The sequence below is a fragment of the Pelobates fuscus genome, chromosome 1 (genome assembly GCF_036172605.1).
Source record: "Pelobates fuscus isolate aPelFus1 chromosome 1, aPelFus1.pri, whole genome shotgun sequence".
In the NCBI taxonomy this organism is placed as follows: domain Eukaryota; kingdom Metazoa; phylum Chordata; class Amphibia; order Anura; family Pelobatidae; genus Pelobates; species Pelobates fuscus.
The window spans coordinates 461,837,459-461,859,191 of NC_086317.1; positions in this window are offsets into that span (position 1 = coordinate 461,837,459).

The following is a 21,733-nucleotide window of genomic DNA, read 5'->3' on the forward strand; positions in this document are numbered from 1 at the left end:
GTGTGTGTATGTACATGTCTGTGTAAGCATGTATCTGTGTGTAGATGTGCCAGTGTGTGTATCTGAGTGTGTGTGTGTATAGGCCAGTGTATATGTGTGCATGTGTCCAGGTGTGTGCATGTATCAGTGTGTTTTTGTGTGTAACTGTATGTTAATGTGTATGTATATCTGTGTTATTATGTATGTGCATACATCCCTGCAAACACAAACATTACATACAAACACACCTTCTCTCAAACACCAATACTACACACAAATGTTCATCTGCATTTAAAATTCAACACTACATCCAAACACACCACTGCAAGATGCACCACTATAAGATGCAGTGACTAGATCTGGTTAATGGTTAAAAAAAAAAAAAAACCTGGCATTAATTGTTTTTTTCTCCAATTTTACTAATAATTATCAGGGTTGTTCACTAAAGCGAATATCGAAGTGAATTGTAAATTTAACGGCAGAAGTAGCCAGAGTAAAAGAATAGCTCAAAAAAAATTCAGTTCTGCACTTTTGACCTTACATTTGAAAATCTCTTTTAATCCACTCTGAATCCTCACATTACTGAATAACCTTATATAACAGAACCCTTCTCTTAACCTGTAGTTTGAGATCAAAAGTGCCTTGAACCATGGAGATTATGGGGTAGATTTAGGGTAACCTATAAAATACCTGCAATCTGTTTTAATAAATCTCCTGCTAATAATAGTTTGCTTTTTTCTCTGGAAACAGTTTAACCCCTTAAGGACACATGACATGTGTGACATGTCATAGTTACATAGTTACATAGTTAGATAGCTGAAAAGAGACTTGCGTCCATCAAGTTCAGCCTTCCTCACACCTGTTTTTTGCTGTTGATCCAAAAGGCAAAAAAAAAAAAAAAAAACCCCAGTTTGAAACACAATTTTGCAACAAGCTAGGACAAAAAATTCCTTCTTGACCCCAGAATGGCAGTCAGATTTATCCTTGAATCAAGCAGTTATTACCCTACATTGAAAGATTATATCCTTGAATATTCTGTCTTTGCAAGTATGCATCTAGTAGCTGTTTAAACATCTGTATGGACTCTGATAAAACCACTTCTTCAGGCAGAGAATTCCACATCCTGATTGTTCTTACAGTAAAAAAAACCTTTCCTTTGCCATGATTCCCTTTTATTCCAGAAGTTTGGTCCTTAAGGGGTTAAAGAGGATCACCACATCTATCAAGGAGAAGTGGACCTATTGCTACATGCTATCCAAGCACATGTTTGTAGATGAGATCATTGAAGTGAGAACCATAGGTGGTAGTCAACCAATTCAGTTAACTTACAATGACCAGAAGGAGGTTTCTGTGTCAAAGCTTACCTTGGAATTAAGTCACTGAATGTTTTAGAGGCAGTAACCACCAGAAAAAACAATACCCAGCGAGAATGTAGCCCCATGTAGCCAAAAGCGCAGCTTAAGCGGAACAGGGCCTTGACAGGGGTTAGGAGGCAGGCCCAGGAGGAACAGACAGGACAGGTGCGTTATGGGATATGTGGGTTTGGCTATTTAAGGGAGGAGCCATTTTGTGATGTTCACTTTTAATTTCCTACCCGGTTTAGTTTGTGTGCATCCCGGTGCTCTCTAAACTTGCTGGGTAGGGCTTTTCTCTTTGTCTCCTCTGCAGGGCCATGGATGTCGTGGAGAAGCTTCTGGAGGGGATCCGGACAGCGGCGCGGCAACAGGGAGCGGAATGGGTGCAGGCCCAGCTGGGCCCGGTCCTTGCTGCGGCGGCCGGACGAGATGCTGGAGATTCGCGCCCGGCGCAGGCCAGGAGGCCCCCGAGGCGTTTGAGCCCAGGTGGTGAACCGGAGGTCGGTGGCTCGGGAGTTCAGGAAGCAGCCGGTGGAAGTCACAGCAGGCCCAGGAGCTGCCTGGTCGAGGCTCTGCCTCCCAGTGTGCGGCCGGGGCTTCAGCGCAGTGAGTCTAGACGGGCGGCTGCCCTGGACATCGCGGACGCACCCCCTAACATGGATGGGGCCGTGCGCGGAGCTGGACCCAAAATGGCGGCGGGACGGCCTGGTGCGGGGCCTGGCGGGGCGGGGTCACGGCCCAGGAGGGCGCCCCCATCGGTCATGGCGGTGGACAGCAGCACGCGGACTGGGACGGTCCACAACGGGCCCAACGTACAGCAGGCAAGTGCAGGTGGCCCTTCCGGGGGCCCCCTTGGCATGGTGGGCAGACGGGGTGCGCGGCCTGATTCAAGGGAGCGGGTGGACGGAAGGGGGGGTAGGCGAGCGGCCCATGGGGAGCAGGGGTCGGGCGGAGGGCCCCTGGGAAGGGTGCGGGATGCTGCGCAGGGGTCTCACGGAGTGCAGACTAGGCAGGCTTCGGTGGGGGAGGGTGGGGGGTCCCTCGGTAGTTCGCAAGGGGGTCGGAGGGTGGGGTCCGCGGTTCCGGCAGATGTTAGGGGGGCGGTAGACGGTAAGGGGAAAGGGAAGGCTCCGAGGCCCGGTCGGTCGGGGATAGCTGTCTCGGGGAGCGGGGTGCCATTGTCCGCGTCCTTAGAGGGCCCCGGGGGAGGTGTCTCGGGTCTGGGTTCCGTAGGAGCTGGGGTAGGTCGAGCTGAAGCGGGGTTGGGGCGCGGGTCAGGAAACGGGGGGGGGCGGGCCTAGTTCAGAGTCTGGTAGTGCTAGCCCCTCGCCAGTTAGGGCCCCCAGGACGCGCAGACGGAGGCCCCAGCGCAGGCGCTCAACGTCAGGGAGTTCGGCAGGGTCCGGGTCCCCCAGGTTGCATCGACGGGGGTTGGCATCTAGGGGTGACGGTAGGAGTCGTAGTCCACGTGGCAGGGCTCTCCGGGCCTTTGGGGCGCGACGGCGGGATGACACCCGGTGGGAGGCTTTGGCGGTTAGCAGGCGCTCCCCGGTTCGGGACGGGAAGGTGGTGGGGGAACAGTACGCCTTGCCCAGGACTTCTTCTCCTCTTTCCAGGTCACGGAGTCGCTCTTCATCGGAGTTTTCCAGGCACCGGGTGGGCTCCCTGGTTGGCGGGACATCGGCGGATGTTGCTCATCCTAGGCGGGCAGTGACGGACAGCGCAGCCCCGGGTATCCTCGGCTCAAGGGGCTTGGCCGGTGAGTCTACCGAATCGCTACAGTCCAGTGCACTAGTGCAAACACTGCAATCACTACTCCACTCACTGGGAGTGGGGGGTGGTACACAGGGTAGCGTAGGGCAGGTGTGGGCACATGGGGGGGGAGGCGGGGTCCAGTCTAGGGACCCCGGCGGCGGTTGCGGGCAGGGAAGCCGTGTCGGCTTCCAGCGTGGGCGAGGCGGGAAGCGAACAGGCGGAGTTGACGGGTGGGGTGTCGGAAGCGGCGAGGCAGCATGCGTATGTGTCCTTCGCGGGCCCGCTGGGGGTGCACCTCAAGCAGGAGGTGAAAGATAAAATCTGGAAAGGGGAATTTTGCGAGATCTTCTCGCTTCTTCCCTTGGAGGACTTTCTTGACCTCAAGGAGGAGGATAAGAAGGATGAGAAGAAGGAGGAGGAGGAAAAACGGCGGAGGTATCGCAAGATACCGAAGTCGTTTGGTAACTGGTTCAGAGTCTGTATCCTGGCCAGCGTAATCGGGGAGAAGTCGCCGGGCTCCTGCTCGTCCCTGTTTTGCTATTTGGACGGCATATGGGAGGCATACCGCACCTATGGCGGACTGGCATGGTGGCGGTATGATGAGCAGTTCCGGCAGCGGCTGGTGGCGAATCCCGGCATGAGGTGGGACCAAATGGACCTGCCTCTCTGGATGAAGCTCATGATGGCGCAGAAGGCGCAGCCCTTTCAGCACGCGGCTGGCGGTAAGGGTCAGTCCTCCTCGTCGGCCGCCTCGCAGAAGGGCTTATGCTGGCTCTTTAATGAGGGTCAGTGCAAGTGGGGCACAGCCTGCCGCTTCAAGCACGAGTGCTCGGGCTGCGGTGGGGCTCATGGGCTCCAACGATGTTTTAAGAAAGGAAAGTCTGGGGGGGCGGGAGCCTCTGCCGCGGCTGGTGGCGGGGGGTCTCCTGCTACCCCGGTGACTAACCTCGGTGAAACTAGACGCGATGGAGCCCTGGCTAAGCCGCTACGGTAACAGGGCAGACGCGGAGCTGCTTCAGGCGGGGTTTGGGCAAGGGTTTGTCATTCCTTTTAGGGAGAGGGGCGGCATGGCGTGCCCTCGTAATCTCAAGTCGGTGGCGGAGTTTCCGGAGGTGGTTCGGGAGAAGCTAGACAAGGAGGTGCGGTTGGGTAGGATGGCGGGGCCTTTCTCGGCCCCGCCGCTGGATGGCCTTAGGGTTTCTCCCCTCGGGGTGGTCCCAAAGAAAGAAACAGGGAAGTTTCGGCTCATTCACCATCTTATCTATCCTAAAGGGGAGTCGGTGAACAACGACATGCATCATTTGACCAGGCGGTCGAGCTGGTGAGGAGGGCCGGGTGTGGTGCGTTGATGGCCAAGGTGGATATCGAGGCCGCTTTTAGATTGCTCCCGGTACACCCGGCGTGTCACCACCTGTTAGGGTGCTTATTCGAAGGGGGCTACTTTGTGGATTTGTGCCTCCCCATGGGGTGTTCCATTTCGTGCTCTTACTTCGAGAAGTTTAGTTCATTTCTCAAATGGGTGGTGCGGGTGGAAGCGGGAGATAGAGCGGTGGTGCGGTGGTGCACTGGTGCACTATCTGGATGATTTCCTGTGTGTGGGGCCGGCCGGCTCTCCCGCGTGCCAGCACTTGTTGGGGACTATTCAATGGGTGGCGGGCTGCTTTGGGGTGCCACTGGCGGCGGATAAAACGGAGGGCCCGACCGAGTGCCTTAGTTTCTTGGGTCTGGAGATCGATTCAGTGCGGGGGGAATGTCGGCTACCACTGGCGAAACTGGAAGGGTTGCGCGGCGTGGTGGCCGAGGTGCGCCGGGCAAGGAAAGTGACCCTGCGCCGCCTGCAGTCGCTGGTTGGCATGCTCAATTTCGCCTGTAGGGTGATACCCATGGGTAGGGTGTTTGGCCGCAGCTTGTCGGCGGCTACCGCGGGGATTCGTTCCCCTCACCATTTTGTACGGGTATCTTCGTCCATGCGGGCAGACTTGGTGGTGTGGGATACCTTCCTACGGGAGTTTAACGGGACGGTGTTCTTTCGGCAGGGGGGCGTGTCGACAACCGAGCTGGAGCTGTATACCGACGCGTCGGGTAGCGTGGGTTTTGGGGCCTACTTCAGCGGGAGCTGGTGTGCGGAGAAGTGGCCGGAGGCGTGGGGACAGAGCCCCCTCATACGTAACCTGGCTTTTCTGGAGCTGTTCCCGCTGGTGGTGGCGTTGGCTCTGTGGGGGGACCGGTTGAGGGACCGGAAGGTAGTTTTCTTCTCGGACAACATGTCCGTGGTGCACGCGGTTAATAATCAGTCTGCGGCATCTAAGCCGGTGGTAACACTGCTGCGTCGCTTTGTTTTGTTGTGCATGTCCCTGAATGTGGTCTTTCGCGCGCGCCATGTGCCAGGGTACTTGAACGAGGTAGCTGACGCTCTGTCTCGTTTTCAGTGGTCCCGGTTTCGGATGATGGCTCCGGAGGCTCAGGACGTGGGTCAACCGTGTCCGGTCGAGATGTGGCAGCTAGGAGCGTCCTGCTTGGCGGACTCGTGATGGCTTCACTAGCGCCGGCCACATGGGCCGCCTACAGTAAGGTCTGGAGTTCATGGGAACGTTCCTGGGGCGGGCTGGGCCGAGGGGTGCGAGGGGAGCCGCCTCTGGATGCCTTCTTGTGGTTCACCTTTCAATTACTGGCGGAGGGCACCTCCCCGGCGGTGATTGACAGGAACATGGCAGCAATGGCATTTTGTTTCAAGCTCCATGGGGGCACGGACCTTACCAAGGCGTTCATTGTCAGGCAAGCGCTCAAGGGGTATCGGAGGGCTCGGAGGGTCCCCGATGCTAGGCGCCCAGTGTCGGTGCATGTGCTGGAGGGGCTTGTTCAGGTGCTGCCTGACATTTGTTTCAATGAATTCGAGGTGTCGCTATTCCGTGTGGCATTTCGTTTGGCTTTCTTTGGGGCGTTCCGCGTCGGGGAGTTGGTGAGCAACACCCGGGCGGCCACGGGGGGCCTACAGGTGTCGGGGGTACGTATACTGGGTGGGAAGCTGGTGGTACACTTGGCTAGGTCCAAGACGGACGTGGAAGGTAAGGGCCGGGACGTTACGCTGGGGGCTTTGCCGGGCTCGGCACTGTGCCCAGTAGCTGCGGTGTCGGAGTATTTGATTCGGAGACCCGCGGTTGGCGGGTCCCTGTTGGTTCACGCGGATGGCTCGTCACTTTCTCGCTTCCAATTTCAGAAAGTTTTCAGTCTGGGTCTGGGTCGGATGGGACTGGATGCCGGCACATACGGTACTCATTCCTTTCGTATTGGGGCGGCCACGGAGGCCACGCGTCTGGGTTTGGGGGATGAGGTAGTCAAGCGGATTGGGAGATGGGAATCTGTTAGGTTCCGCTCATATGTACGTTTGGGTCTATTGGATCACTAAGGGGCCTTGGGGCGGCCTTGGGGGTACGGGCGGTTTTATCCTCTGTTTTTCTTTCTTCCCCAGGCCGGGTCGCTTGGATCGTGGGTCATTCCTTCGTTTTCTGGGCTGGAAGGAGGGCTGCAGCTCGAGCTCAAGGCCAGCAGCTGGGCTTTCCGGAAGGCCAGCTTGTGGTGCGCTGGTGGGGGTATCGGGGTTTCTGCTGGGGGGACATCTGCGGGGCAATATTCCGGATGGTCGCAGGAGGGGCGCGGCCGGACATGCTAGTTTTACATGCAGGTGGTAATGACCTGGGCCTCACCCCGCAACGGAGGTTGGTAAAATGGATGAAGCAGGATCTTAATAGGTTGGTGGATCTGCTTCCCGGGGTGATGCTGGTATGGTCAGAGATTGTTCCGAGGCAGCGGTGGCGGTACGCACGGGACCCAGTAGCCATTGACAGATGCAGGGGTAAGGTGAACAGCCTGATGGCGAGCTTTGTTAGGAAACTGGGGGGTGTGGTGGTAAGGCACCAGGAGCTGGAGGAGGGGTTGGCTGGGTATTACCGCTCGGACGGTGTACACCTTTCGGCAGTGGGTTACGACCTGCTAAACTTGGGTCTGCAGGAGGGGATGCAGAGGGCGTTCCTTCTCCGGGGTGGCGGAGCTCAGACAGCTTAAGGGGTCAAGGTCTGAGCTTGTGGCGGGATAGGGAGCTGAGAGAGAGGACATAGGCTCCCTATGAGGAACGTGAGGAACATGGAGAATTTGGAATTATGGTCAATGGTGGTTTCGAGTCCTGGAGGTGGCTCAGAACCTGGTGGGGCAGGGGTATCCGGGTATACCCCTGCCATGGTTACTTATGGTTGGCACTTGTTCGGTTCAAGTTGGCGAGGTTGGAAAATGTTGTTATATATTTGTATTTGTTATGTTGGGGGTCATTGCCCTTTATTAAAGAGAAGGATACGGATGAGAGGGGCGGAAGGTGGGGGCAATGACCCATGTTTATATGTTAATTTATTATTAAAGCAACATTATCGTTATATATTATATAATTATTTAATAAAGCTATGGACAAATTTTCCCATATACCAGAGTGTCAGTGTGTTATTGGGTTAGGTATGTGGGGTTTTTTTGTCCAAGGTTCCGACAGCCCATATGGCGACTATACACCGGTCATATGATAAATCAGGTGTGCCTAAAAGGTAGATCCCCAGATGTTGTAGAATTACAAACCCCATAAGGCTTTGCATACCTTCAGAATGGTTTTAGAACGACAAAGCATATTTTTTATTTTTATCAAGCCTTGATAAAGGCTCAGAGAGGAGTCAAAACGTCTCCACTTCCTTGTTTCAAATAAAAAAGACTGTCTTTTAGAAGAATCCTCAGGTGTGCCTGAATATTTATTTTCTTCCAGCATGTAGCAATAAGTTCACCTCTCCTTGATAGATGTGATGATCCTCTGTAACTCCTCATTACCACCCAAGTAGAAAACGAGTAGTGGTAGCATATAAGCAGCCTCAATGGGAGCTACATTGTCTTGAGTAGACGTGACCAATATGATTAATCAGACTTGTAATTGGGCCAAACATTGGGCGTTTGGCTGTTCGGACGAATTCTGCATCTCCGAAGTGTCATATGGACCCATAACCGATCTAGCATGATGGTAGAACACATTTGTTTTATTCTGTATTCGGAATGTGACACCAAAGAAAAAAAGAGATGATTGGTGGAAAAACAAATAATTGATGACTAGGGAAATATGTATATTTGTATATGTATAAATGTTGCTAAATGTTAATTTTGTTCACAGATCAAGTGAGAAGTGACCAATAGCAGGGGTATAAAAGAGGAGCATATTTAATATGTAAAATATATAAATATAGATATATTTTTTACTGCTTCTTCTCTTTTCTGCTTCTCTTGGTTATTTATTCTCATTTGATCATTGAACCAAATGTCAGGAAAATGCACCTTTCAGTGTACTGCAAAATATGGTTTGTTCCGTTGTTTTCCTGCATAGTTTTTCCTTTATTTATTTATGTTGCCATGCATAACTATACAAATATACTTGAAGTGCCCCAACAGCATTCCCGAGGCATATCAACATGTATAGAACAGTGGGACGTATGAGATAACATGTGTAATTTTGTGAATAAGATAGAAAAGAAGCTAGGCATTTGTGTTGAAGCTCCTTTTTGTTTATATATTTTAAGCTCATGACAAGACTTGATGCTCAGATAGTAATGCAATGCTAAGACACTTGAGAAACACCAGATATAACCTCAGGCATGATAACAGGCTATATAGCACCATACCCCTAGGGGGGGTAGAAGTGCGTCAGGCACAATCCCTGAGTTGAAGTACGAGGGGATCGTCCGCTTCCCCTTCAGCCCCGTCTTCAGTAGGTCGCAGAAGAGCTCCTGGGCTCACATTGTAGGGTAATACTTGGGTGAGTAAGCAATTGGTTAGCCTGGGATCTCCTGACCAGAGGTACATTGAGGAATTAGAATGGAAGCCCCAAAACCGGTTATAATACCCCAGAATTAACCAAAAAAAGTCAGGAGCGCAGGCTTTCCACGTCTGGTTAGATCGGCGGTCAGGCTTCGCCCCCTACCTGCATAGTTTTTCATGGATGACGTTTAGCCAAAAGACAAACCAAAATCAAACCGTCAATCTGAACAAGCTAACGCTAACATGGCTATTAACTAAAGTGAGAATTCAAAGTGATTTGTTAACATTTAAGGTTAGAGTAGCTAAACTGAGATCATTAAATGTTTTTTCTGCGTTGCTGTCTTTTTGTGTATATATGGTCCATAATCAAACCCAGTGTAACGGATCGCCTGGCACCCCGACTGGGTACCTCTGTTAATGGATGCTCCTAGCGTTTCCTGAGGACTCCAGGCACTCTGGCAGACACCACAATCACCGAATCAGAGAGGCATATAAATGCTCTCAAGCATAGGAATGCTGTAGACAGTTGAATAGGAACCATACGAATAGGTTTTCAATCCTAGCAGTCAAACTGGAACAGCATACAATAAATCCTCCCCCAATAATGAGACGACACTTCACTTTGAGGGTTAAACAGGAACTCTAGATTTATTCACATCACCTCCTTTTAAGACATTCTCCCATGCAAGGGAGGTATTTACAATAATTAGTACAATAACCAATCCCATAGAGGTTACCTCCCACACATCTCCTCCCCTCAGTGTGACACATAATCCACTTATAACTGATACATTTTTACCCCGATTCTGGAAGTACCCCAAAACAGCCGGGTACAGTTATCTAACTGACACCCCCTGGTAGCCCTGATCTGGGTGACTAACATATCCAAATATCACCCAGATCGGACCAGGGGTTCGGGAGTTATGGGCAGGCAAAGATTTGACCGACCGCATGGGTAAAGTATCCGAAAACAGTTCCATGCATTTTGGCCCTGCGGTCGGTCACAGAAAAGGGAATAAAAACATACGAATTGCCTGGGTTATGGAGCCTAAGGAGGATTCGAATGAATCCCCTAGTTCGTGGGGTTCTTTCTACCGAACGGCGGGCCGTTCGGTAGTTTCTACACAAAATACTGGAAGTCTGGAGGTCTCAGCGGTGTTTGCCTAGTCGAGTATCCGATTTTAGTTCCAGACACTCGACGGCAAAACACCGCTGTTCGGGAGTTTAAGATGGCCGCCGCCACGTGTTCGTTTCCCGAATGGCGGCCACCCAGAGGACAAAGACCACACTGCACTGATTGCCAATTACACGTTTGCAACATTGTTGCAAACGGTAATTGGAGGCACACTTATTCCTGGGTGGTCTGGCTGTTCGGTAGTTTCACTCAATATAATGAATGGAGTGATTCTACCGAACAATCAGAAGTATGCTGCATACATATAACCCAGTTTAACCGAACACATAAATGCCTACATAATATTTAAGACAGTATTACTGTGATATGTTACAAAGTCTTAAAGGGACATTATTCCCAAAAGTCCCAATATGTCCACGGATGATTCTAAAAGGGCCAGCAGCAGCAATATAAAATAAAACATGCCCAAATATAGTTCAAACGTACCAATTTTCCAGGGGCCATAGTCAGCAGGTAGGAGGCAGGCAGCCAGGCCCCTCCAATGCCCAGTGGCAAGGCGGGTTCCGCCACACCCAGGTCTATATTTTAATAAATTATATCATCCTCTGTAATAACATACCCATATTTGGCTAATCACGCTATCAGTAGCCCAGTCATATGGCATACTTGCCCATATAACCACTATGTAATGTGCAATTCTGGAAAATATTCCTAACAAGGTCCCTTGCAGAAAAAAACCTGTCATAATATAATCCATACCGTAATTGAACTAGACTGACATACTGCTATTGTTATGTAACCCTTGTGTCATATTTAATGTAGCATATTACACATTGCTGTGCTGTTCTCGTGTTAAAGGGAAACTCCACCACCAAATACAAAAGAAAATGAAAATCACTGTTTTGTAGATATAACCCCAATGAAAACATGCATGCATTTAGTTTTGCATTTTTGTTGAACGAGGGTATATGTAAAAAAAAAAAAAAAAAAAAAAAAACTTGAACCTGAAATATTGCAAACTATATCCACTCTGAATGGATCTGAACTATTTTAAGCTATATCCTCTCAGATTGACCCGAATCAACTAGAATTAATTAGTTAGTTAGCAATTAATTCCTATACTTCCTAGTAACTTTTTTCATTTGTTATTAAAGTATAAAAAGTAGAGTTCTGCAAGAAGCCCTGATTAATCGTGAGGGAACTGTGTCCAATTATCCCCCTCTGACCTCAGTCAGGGTCGGCGCATCCCTTGGGCTACTTAGGCAGTTGCCTAGGGCGCAACGGCCCAGGGGGGGTGCAAGATTCTGTTCCCTGTACCCGGCCGGACTGAAAGGAAGTGCTCTCTCAGTGAGCGCTTCTTGTCAGTCCACCCAGGTACAGTGGCGGATCCAGAGCCTGATCTTGGGAGGGGCACTTGTAGATTATTTTAAAAAAATAATCCTAGCACAATAACCACTACAGCTCAGTGTAGTAGTTATGGTGCCAGTAGTGCCAGGATCCCACCCCGGAGTAAGTAGTCATACCGTTTAAGAACAGTTTGACAACTTACCTGGGGTCTGCTGGGATATAGGGCATAGGAGAAGTGGTGTGTGTTAGGGGTGAAGTGTGTGTGAAAGGTGCAGTGTGTGTGTGAGCGGTGAAGTGAGTGTCAGTGCGTAAGGGTGGCAGTGTGTGTGTTAGGGGGCAGTGTGTGTATGGGGGCACTGTATGTCTGTGTGGGGCAGTGTGTGTATGGGGGGGCACTGTATGTCTGTGTGGGGCAGTGTGTGTATGGGGGGCACTGTGTGTATGGGGGGGTCGTGTGTGTGTTTGGGGCAATGTGTGTATGGAGGGGCAGCAGGGTGTGTAGGGCACTGTGTGTGTATAGGTGTGCAGTGTGTGCGGGGCAGTATGTGTATGGGGCAGTGTGTATGGGGACAGTGTTTGTGGGACAGTGTTGTATGGGGACAGTGTTTGTGGGGCAGTGTGTGTCTGGAGGCAGTGTTTGTGGGGGCAGTGTGTGTATGGGGTCAGTGTGTATAGTGTTTGTATGTGGGGCAGTGTTTGTGGGTCAGTGTGTGTATGGGGTCAGTGTGTGTAAGGGGGAAGTGTGTGTATGGGGCAGTGTGTGTGGGGCAGTGTGTGTATGGGGACAGTGTGTATATGGGGACAGTGTGTGTATGGGGACAGTGTGTGTATGGGGCAGTGTTTGTGTGTATGGGGGCAGTGTTTGTGTGTATGGGGGCAGTGTGTGTAGGGTCAGTGTGTGTAGTGTGTGTATGGGGTCAGTGTGTGTATGGGGTCAGTGTGTGTATGGGGTCAGTGTGTGTATGGGGTCAGTGTGTGTATGGGGTCAATGTGTGTAGTGTGTGTATGGGGTCAGTGTGTGTAGTGTGTATGGGGACAGTGTGTATATGGGGACAGTGTGTGTATGGGGACAGTGTGTGTATATGGGGACAGTGTGTGTATGGGGACAGTGTGTGTATGGGGACAGTGTGTGTATGGGGACAGTGTGTGTATGGGGGCAGTGTTTGTGTGTATGGGGGCAGTGTTTGTGTGTATGGGGGCAGTGTTTGTGTGTATGGGGGCAGTGTGTGTAGGGTCAGTGTGTGTAGTGTGTGTATGGGGTCAGTGTGTGTATGGGGTCAGTGTGTGTATGGGGTCAGTGTGTGTATGGGGTCAATGTGTGTAGTGTGTGTATGGGGTCAGTGTGTGTAGTGTGTATGGGGACAGTGTGTATATGGGGACAGTGTGTGTATGGGGACAGTGTGTGTATGGGGACAGTGTGTGTATGGGGACAGTGTGTGTATGGGGACAGTGTGTGTATGGGGGCAGTGTTTGTGTGTATGGGGCAGTGTTTGTGTGTATGGGGGCAGTGTTTGTGTGTATGGGGCAGTGTGTGTATGTATGGGGGCAGTGTGTGTATGTATGGGGGCAGTGTGTGTAGTGTGTGTATGGGGTCAGTGTGTGTAGTGTGTGTATGGTGTGTGTATGGGGTCAGTGTGTGTAGTGTGTGTATGGGGTCAGTGTGTGTATGGGGTCAGTGTGTGTAGTGTGTGTATGGGGTCAGTGTTTATATGGGGACAGTGTGTATATGGGGACAGTGTGTATATGGGGACAGTGTGTATATGGGGACAGTGTGTATATGGGGACAGTGTGTGTATGGGGACAGTGTGTGTAGTGTGTGTATGGGGTCAGTGTGTGTATGGGGTCAGTGTGTGTATGGGGTCAGTGTGTGTATGGGGTCAGTGTGTGTAGTGTGTGCATGGGGTCAGTGTGTGTATGGGGTCAGTGTGTGTATGGGGTCAGTGTGTGTATGGGGGCAGTGTATGTTGGGCAGTGTGTATGGGGGCAGTGTATGTGGGGCAGTGTGTATGGGGTCAGTGTGTGTATGGGGTCAGTGTGTGTATGGGGGCAGTGTATGTTGGGCAGTGTGTATGGGGCAGTGTATGGGGTCAGTGTGTGTAGTGTGTGTATGGGGTCAGTGTGTGTATGGGGGCAGTGTATGTTGGGCAGTGTGTATGGGGGCAGTGTGTATGGGGGAGGGGAGGAGGGAAGGGAGGCTTTTTAATAAAAAAATTAAAAAAAAATGTATTTAATAAAATATATTATGTCCCCCCTCCCTTCTTACCTTTATTGAGGAGGAGGGGGGACATTTCTGGATCCCTGGTGGTCCCAGTGGGGAATCCCTGGTGGTCCAGTGGTTCCAGTGAACTCTAGCCCGCGCTCCAGGGCTAGAGTTCACTCTCGCGAGATTTGGAGCGTTGCCGTGGTAACCGCGGCAACGCTCCAAATCTCGCGAGAGGAGGACCCGGAGGAGCTGCTGGTAACAGCTCCCGGGTCCTCTCTCCCTCCCCTGCCGGTCGGCTGTCAGTAATGTGCCTGCGGACCGGGGAGGGAGATCACTGATCACTGATCTCCCTCCCGGTCTGCAGGCACAATGCAGGGCTGGCACTTGGGCAATGCCAGCCCTGCACTAGCCGGCAGGGGAGAATCTCGGGGGGGAGCAATTGCCCCGTTGCCCCCCCCCTGGATCCGCCAATGCCCAGGTACAGGAAACAGAATCTCCCTCACAAGTGACTCTATGTGTCTCTCTCCAGAGCCGCTCTGTGTGTCTCTGTCTCCCCTACCAGCCCTTCTGTGCTTCTCTTTCAATCCTTCCTAAGCCTCTCTGTGTCTTACACTCCCCCGTCTCTTAATGATCTCTTCCACATCCCCCATCCCTTAGTGGTCTCATCTCCACTTCTCCCCCTGTCCCTTAGAAGTCTCCCCTCCTGTCCCTTAGAACTCACCCCTCCCCTCCTGTCTCATAGTGTTCTCCCCTCCCCACCTGTCCCTTAGTGATCTCCCCTGCAACTTAGTCATCTCCCCTGCCTCCATGTCTCTTAGTGCTCTCTCCTGCTCCCCTGTCCCTTAGTGCTCTCCACTGCCCTCCTGTCCCTTAGTGATTTCCCCTCCCCTCCTGTACCTTAGTGCACTCCCCTGCCCCCCCTGACCCTCAGTGCTCTCCCCTGCCCCCCGCCCCCACCCCTCGTTTCCATAGTGCTCTCCCTCCCACTGTCCCTTAGAGTTTTTCCCTCCCCCTATCTTTCCCTTAGTGGTCTCTCCCCCCATCTTTTCCTTAGTGGTTTCTCCCCCCCATCTGTCCCTTAGTGGTCTCTTCTCTCCCTCCACCCCCCACCCCTCACAGTGTTCCTTAGTGCTGTCTCCTCTCCCTTCCCTGTTGTGCCTCCTACCTCTTTGTAGCGTGGTACAGGAGATTCTGTTTCCTGTACCTGGGTGGACTGACAAGAAGTGCTCATTGAGAGAGCACTTCCTTTCAGTCTGGCCGGGTACAGTAAACAGAATCTTGCACCCCCGGGCCGTTGCACCCTAGGCAACTGCCTAAGTAGCCTAAGGGATGCGCCGACCCTGACTGAGGTCAGAGGGGGGATAATTGGACACAGTTCCCTCACGATTAATCAGGGCTTCTTGCAGAACTCTACTTTTTATAGTTTAATAACTAGTGAAAAAAGTTACTAGGAAGTATAGGAATTAATTGCTAACTAATTAATTAATTCTAGTTGATTCAGGTCAATCAGAGAGGATATAGCTTGGAATATTTCAGATCCATTCAGAGAGGATATAGCTTGGAATATTTCAGATCCATTCAGAGAGGATATAGCTTGGAATATTTCAGATCCATTCAGGGAGGATATAGCTTGGAATATTTTAGATCCATTTAGAGAGGATATAGCTTGCAATATTTCAGGTCAATGAGGAGTTTGTCTTCCATGATTTGGATGATACTAAAATGAACGAATTTTAAATTGTCCCCAATAGCTTTGAACATTTTGTGCTAATGTCACTGCTGCAATTTCTGCCTCTGTTGTGTAACCTACCACGTTCTATAACAGTGACTCTCAAGACATTTTTCTAAATACGTGCTGATCTATATCTAAAAATAAATAATTTGCCTGTTTCTCATGATAACATGGGATTTCAGTTTGTGTGTTTGTTTGTAGATCTTAGGTGTTCATCAACTGGTAGATAACTAAAGACTGTGTACCCAGCATGGTGTGCAAATCTGGTGTAAAATCTCTTTAAAACGTTTTCAGCAGTTTCTAAAAGATCTAAGATCTGAGTCACTCTAAATGAATAGAAGAGATAAAAGTTGAGTTTCCTCAACCTATAATCACATTCTAAACAATTATCTGACAGCCGTTGCACACAATGAAATAACTGACTAATTTCTTTTTTCAAAGTACAGCAAGTCACAGAAAATGATGATCTCACTTTCTAGATAATTAAATTCCATCTGTAAATTGTGTTAGCCAGATCATATAGTCACAATTCATATTGTATTGAAGAGTTCTGCTTATTTCACTGCCAGAGTTATTTTATAAAATACAAATGGTTAAACTGGTGCTAAATCAGTTTATTTGGAGAAATTAACCAGTTCTGCTAAAATGAAAGCTTTACGATTTTATCCTCAATTTTGCCATTGGATTTTATTCCACTACAATTTGGTGTTTAGTAATAGTAATTATCCCTACAGTTAATAACTCTGGTTGTGAGGATAAATAAGAATGATAGAGGAAGGCGAGTCTGTATAACCACATAAACCGTGGGAATCCCAGGTAGGTCCTCAGGAGAGCCTAACGTAGAGCAGGGGGTAACCCAAAAATTACACAGCAAAAAATGGAGGAATGCCTTGAATCAAGGGGGTCCTAAGGTGAAGCTTTAGTAACACAGAGATATCCTTGTCTAGGAAATAACTAGAGCGGGTATATAAACAGTAACCAGGTATGAGAGGAAAAGAGGAGGAGGGGGTGGGGATGGGGGATATGTAAAGTGGGGGGGGTATGGACAGGGTACATTGGGAGATTCTAATCACCAATAAACCTGTATATTACCCCCACACCTAAACCTCTAAGAGATACAAAGAGAGTCCCCTACCCAAAATCGATATATCCAATGATTATGCTTAATGATTCACAGGTTAAGATGGATTCACAGTGAAATTCAAATTTTAGGCTAAAATAGATAAACTTAAGTTTGGCTTTTTTGACCTTAAAGAGAAACTACAGTCACCAGAACAACTACAGCTTATTGTATTTGTTCTGGTGAGTATAATCAGTCCCTTTAGGCTTTTTTTTTTCTCAGATAAAATGCAGTGTTTACATTACAGCCTAGGGATAACTCCACTGGCCATTCCTCAGATGACTACTAGAGGTGCTTCCTGGGGCTGTGCTGCACAGTGTGACTGACATTCACTGTCTCCACTTTCTGCATGGAGACACTGAACTTTCCTTATAGAGATGCATTGATTCAATTAATCTCTATGAGGAGATGATGATTGGCCAGGGCTGTGTTTGGCTTGTGCGGGCTCACCCCTGATCTGCCTCCTTGGCAATCTCAGCCAATTCAAATATTTTCCAATGGGAAAGCATTGTGATTGGCTCAGATCTCCACTTCCGATTATGTCAAATAAGCAGGCAGATAAGGGGCAGAGTCAGCAGCAGCAGACTGGAATACATGTAAGAGTTTACTATATTCAGGGGGACAAGGTGGCTCAGGGCCGTCTTTAAGGAGGGGCAAACGGAGCAGCTGCCCTGGGCCCAGTTACTCATGGGGGGCCCAAAGCAGCTGCCCCGTGGGCCCCGCTGCCTGCAATACAATTATTATTTTTTTAAAATATTTCCCAACTAATGGGCCCGTGGTGCTAGTATTGCGGCTGCACCGGGGCACGCACACTAAGGGGGCACACCAGGGGGCCATACCCTTAGGGCCACCCAGTGAGCATGTTCCAGCAGGGTCAGGTGGGCGCTGTGGCCCTTTAACAGCACGACCGTGCCCTTGCTTAATGGCTGCATGGGAGGAAGTGACGTCCGTGAATCACTTCATCCCACCTCAAAGACATCGGGCCGTGCGGGAGGCTGCTGAGCCAGCATCCAGTGAGGAGGGGGAGCAAGGAGAGCCAGACCCCCAACCCCAGCCAGCACACTGGACCCCAGGGAAGGAAGCCTCTTTCAAAGGTAGGAAACTGAAGAGTGTCTGTCTGTGTGTCAGTATGTCTGTCTGTGTGTGTGTGTGTCAGTATGTTTGTCTGTGTGTCAGTATGTCTGTCTGTGTGTGTGTGTGTCAGTATGTCTGTCTGTGTGTGTGTGTGTCAGTATGTTTGTCTGTGTGTCAGTATGTGTGTTTGTGTGTCAGTATGTCTGTCTGTGTGTGTCAGTATGTTTGTCTGTGTGTCAGTATGTATGTCTGTGTGTGTGTCAGTATGTGTATGTGTCAGTATGTCTGTGTGTGTCAGTATGTCTGTGTGTGTCAGTCTGTGTGTGTCAGTATGTCAGTATGTCTGTGTGTGTGTCAGTATGTCTGTGTGTGTCAGTGTGTGTGTCTGTATGTATGTCGGTGTAGTATAGGCTTGGTTGGATTAGGCGCTCACTATATGGTCTAGGATTATATGGCAGCAGTAAGCAATACAAGGAACCCCAACCTTGTAGTGAATAGATGTAAGAAAAAAGGGAAGGAAACCGCGCCCTCAATGTAAAAATATGTAAAAAATATAAGTAGATATACGTACACAAAGGTAGTGGTAAATAGTCTTCTTATACAATTGACCTCAAAGAAAACATAAAACATAAAACAATAATGGTGTAGTCTGTTAAGTATGGTGGGTGGATAAGTAATGGTAAATAATCCACACTCACATGGCCCAGAGCTAACTCAGAGCTCAGCTGTTAATACGCCTGGACGGAACAATCCCCGTCTAAGGATATATAGGTGTCTTCACAATCTCAGATGGGCGATATATGAAAAGATAAGAGAAACTCTAAATAGTGCAGTGCGTATGGATAAAATATGTGAATAAATAATAAGATATCGTACTCACATTTGCTAGAGCAGAACTTGCTCTAGTCTTAATGGCGTAGGTGGTATGGTCCCCACCAAGGAACAAGTTGATAACCAATTGACCTCAAAGAAAGCATAAAACATAAAAACAATAATGGTGTAGTATGTAGAGTATAGCGGGTGGATAAGTAGTGGTAAGTAATCCACACTCACATGGCCCAGAGCTAACTTAGAGCTCAGCTGTTAACACGCCTGGACGGAACAATCCCCGTCTAAGGATATGTGGGTGTCTTCACAATCTCAGATGGGCAATATATTAAAAGATAAAAGGACTCCAAATAGTGCAATATGTATGAATAAAATATGTGAACAAATAGTAAAATAAAATAAAATACTCACATTTGCTAGAGCAGAACTTGCTCTAGTCTTAATGGCATAGGTGGTATGGTCCCCACCAAGGAACAAGTTGGTAACCAGGAGTGAAAAAAATAATAAAAGCCAAATATAACCGCGTTTCACCTGTAGAAGGCTTCCTCAGAAGTGGGGAAGTGAGGAAGCCTTCTACAGGTGAAACGCGTCAAGTGGATTGCTAGAGACTATATACTTATAATTTTTATCTCTTTTTAATATATTTTTGTTAATAAATTATCCTTATTTATTATATTTGGATTTTATTATTGTTTTCACTCCTGGTTACCAACTTGTTCCTTGGTGGAGACCATACCACCTATGCCATTAAGACTAGAGCAAGTTCTGCTCTAGCAAATGTGAGTATTTTATTTTATTTTACTATTTGTTCACATATTTTATTCATACATATTGCACTATTTGGAGTCCTTTTATCTTTTTATATATCGCCCATCTGAGATTGTGAAGACACCCACATATCCTTAGACGGGGATTGTTCCGTCCAGGCGTGTTAACAGCTGAGCTCTAAGTTAGCTCTGGGCCATGTGAGTGTGGATTACTTACCACTACTTATCCACCCGCTATACTCGACATACTACACCATTATTGTTTTTATGTTTTATGCTTTCTCTGAGGTCAATTGGTTATCAACTTGTTCCTTGGTGGGGACCATACCACCTACGCCATTAAGACTAGAGCAAGTTCTGCTCTAGCAAATGTGAGTACGATATCTTATTATTAATTCACATATTTTATCCATACGCACTGCACTATTTGGAGTTTCTCTTATCTTTTCATATATCGCCCATCTGAGATTGTGAAGACACCTATATATCCTTAGACGGGGATTGTTCCGTCCAGGCGTATTAACAGCTGAGCTCTGAGTTAGCTCTGGGCCATGTGAGTGTGGATTATTTACCATTACTTATCCACCCACCATACTTAACATACTACACCATTATTGTTTTATGTTTTCTTTGAGGTCAATTGTATAAGAAGACTATTTACCACTACCTTTGTGTACGTATATCTACTTATATTTTTTACATATTTTTACATTGAGGGCGCGGTTTCCTTCCCTTTTTTCTTACATGTATGTCGGTGTGCCAGTCAGTATGTCTGTGTATGTGTCAGTATGTATGTCTGTCACAGTGTCAGTATGTCTGTCACATAGTGATGTCGCGAACACAACATTTTCGGTTCGCGGATGGCGAACGCGAACTTCCGCAAACGTTCGTGAACCGGCGAACCGGGCGAACCGCCATAGACTTCAATGGGCAGGCGAATTTTAAAAGCCACAGGGACTCTTTCTGGCCACAATAGTGATGGAAAAGTTGTTTCAAGGGGACTAACACCTTGCCTGTGGAATGCCGGAGGGGGATCCATGGCAAAACTCCCATGGAAAATTACACAGTTGATGCAGAGTCTGGTTTTAATCCATAAAGGGCATAAATCACCTAACATTCCTAAATCACAATGGATATGGATTGACACCTGACATATGACATATTGACACCTTGACATATGGATTGACACCTGTCCTCAGAGACCCTGATACACACTGACACAGAGCAGAATAGGGACTGGTCGCCCTACATAGGGTCACTTGGCAGATATGTATTGACATCTCCTCAGGGACCCTGATACACACTGACACAGAGCAGAATAGGGACTGTTCCTCCTACATAGGGTCACTTGGCAGATATGGATTGACACCTGTCCTCAGAGACCCTGATACACACTGACACAGAGCAGAATAGGGACTGTTCCCCCTACATAGGGTCACTTGGCAGATATGTATTGATACCTGTCCTCAGAGACCCTGATACACACTGACACAGAGCAGAATAGGGACTGTTCCCCTTACATAGGGTCACTTGGCAGATATGGATTGACACCTGTCCTCAGAGACCCTGATACACACTGACACAGAGCAGAATAGGGACTGTTCCCCTTACATAGGGTCACTTGGCAGATATGGATTGACACCTGTCCTCAGAGACCCTGATACACACTGACACAGAGCAGAATAGGGAATATTTACTAAATGCCAAACATTGTTATACAGGGGAATATTCAGTAAATAAGGATAAGATGGGAGGGACCTACTGTCCTCGCCCCCCTCCCCCACCCCTGCACGGTGGGTGGGGGCCATAAATCACAATTGGGGGGGCCTACTGTCCTCCCGCCCGGCCCCACCCATGAGCGGTGGGTGGGGGCCATAAAAATAGTGTAAGGGTTATGCCCGCTTCACAGTGACAGACCAAACTCCCCGTTTAACGCACCGCAAACAGTCCATTTGCACAACCGAAAACTCCCCATTTGCACAAGGTTGGATACCAAGCTAGCCATGTCCGTTCCTTGTCCTCACTGATGTCATTGAAGGTCTCTTCCTCCACCCAGCCACGTACAACACAAAGGGTCCCCGAAAGGTGTTACACCAGATATGAGTTGCACTGGTGTGACACTGTGCCCTGGCAGGCCCTGAAACGCACACGTGTGAAGGAAACTGACTGCTATTATATTACAGTCAAAAAAGTTTTTGTTTTTTTTAAATGCAAGCTATTGTGACACCAGATATGAGTGGTGGCACTGGGACCACCTTAAAAATATGGGATATCGCTAAAAATCATGATCACTATATACTTTCTCTACAAACCTCTAAAACGAACCAAACTACTCATCCATCCGCTATACCACTTTATCCCACCTAGAACTAGTGCCCAGTTAAAATACTTGACTCTTACTTACCCACACTCAGCCATGCCACACACATTTCACCACTACTCTCACTGAATCCCTCTGACTACGGCTAAATTCATCTTCTACATCAGAACACTACTCCTAAGATTGGGTTGTATCCATGTCTCGGGTCTTTCATTTAGAATAGGGGCAGCTTCGGTCTCCTTCAACACTGACACTCCAGTGCATATTATTAAAAGATTGGGCA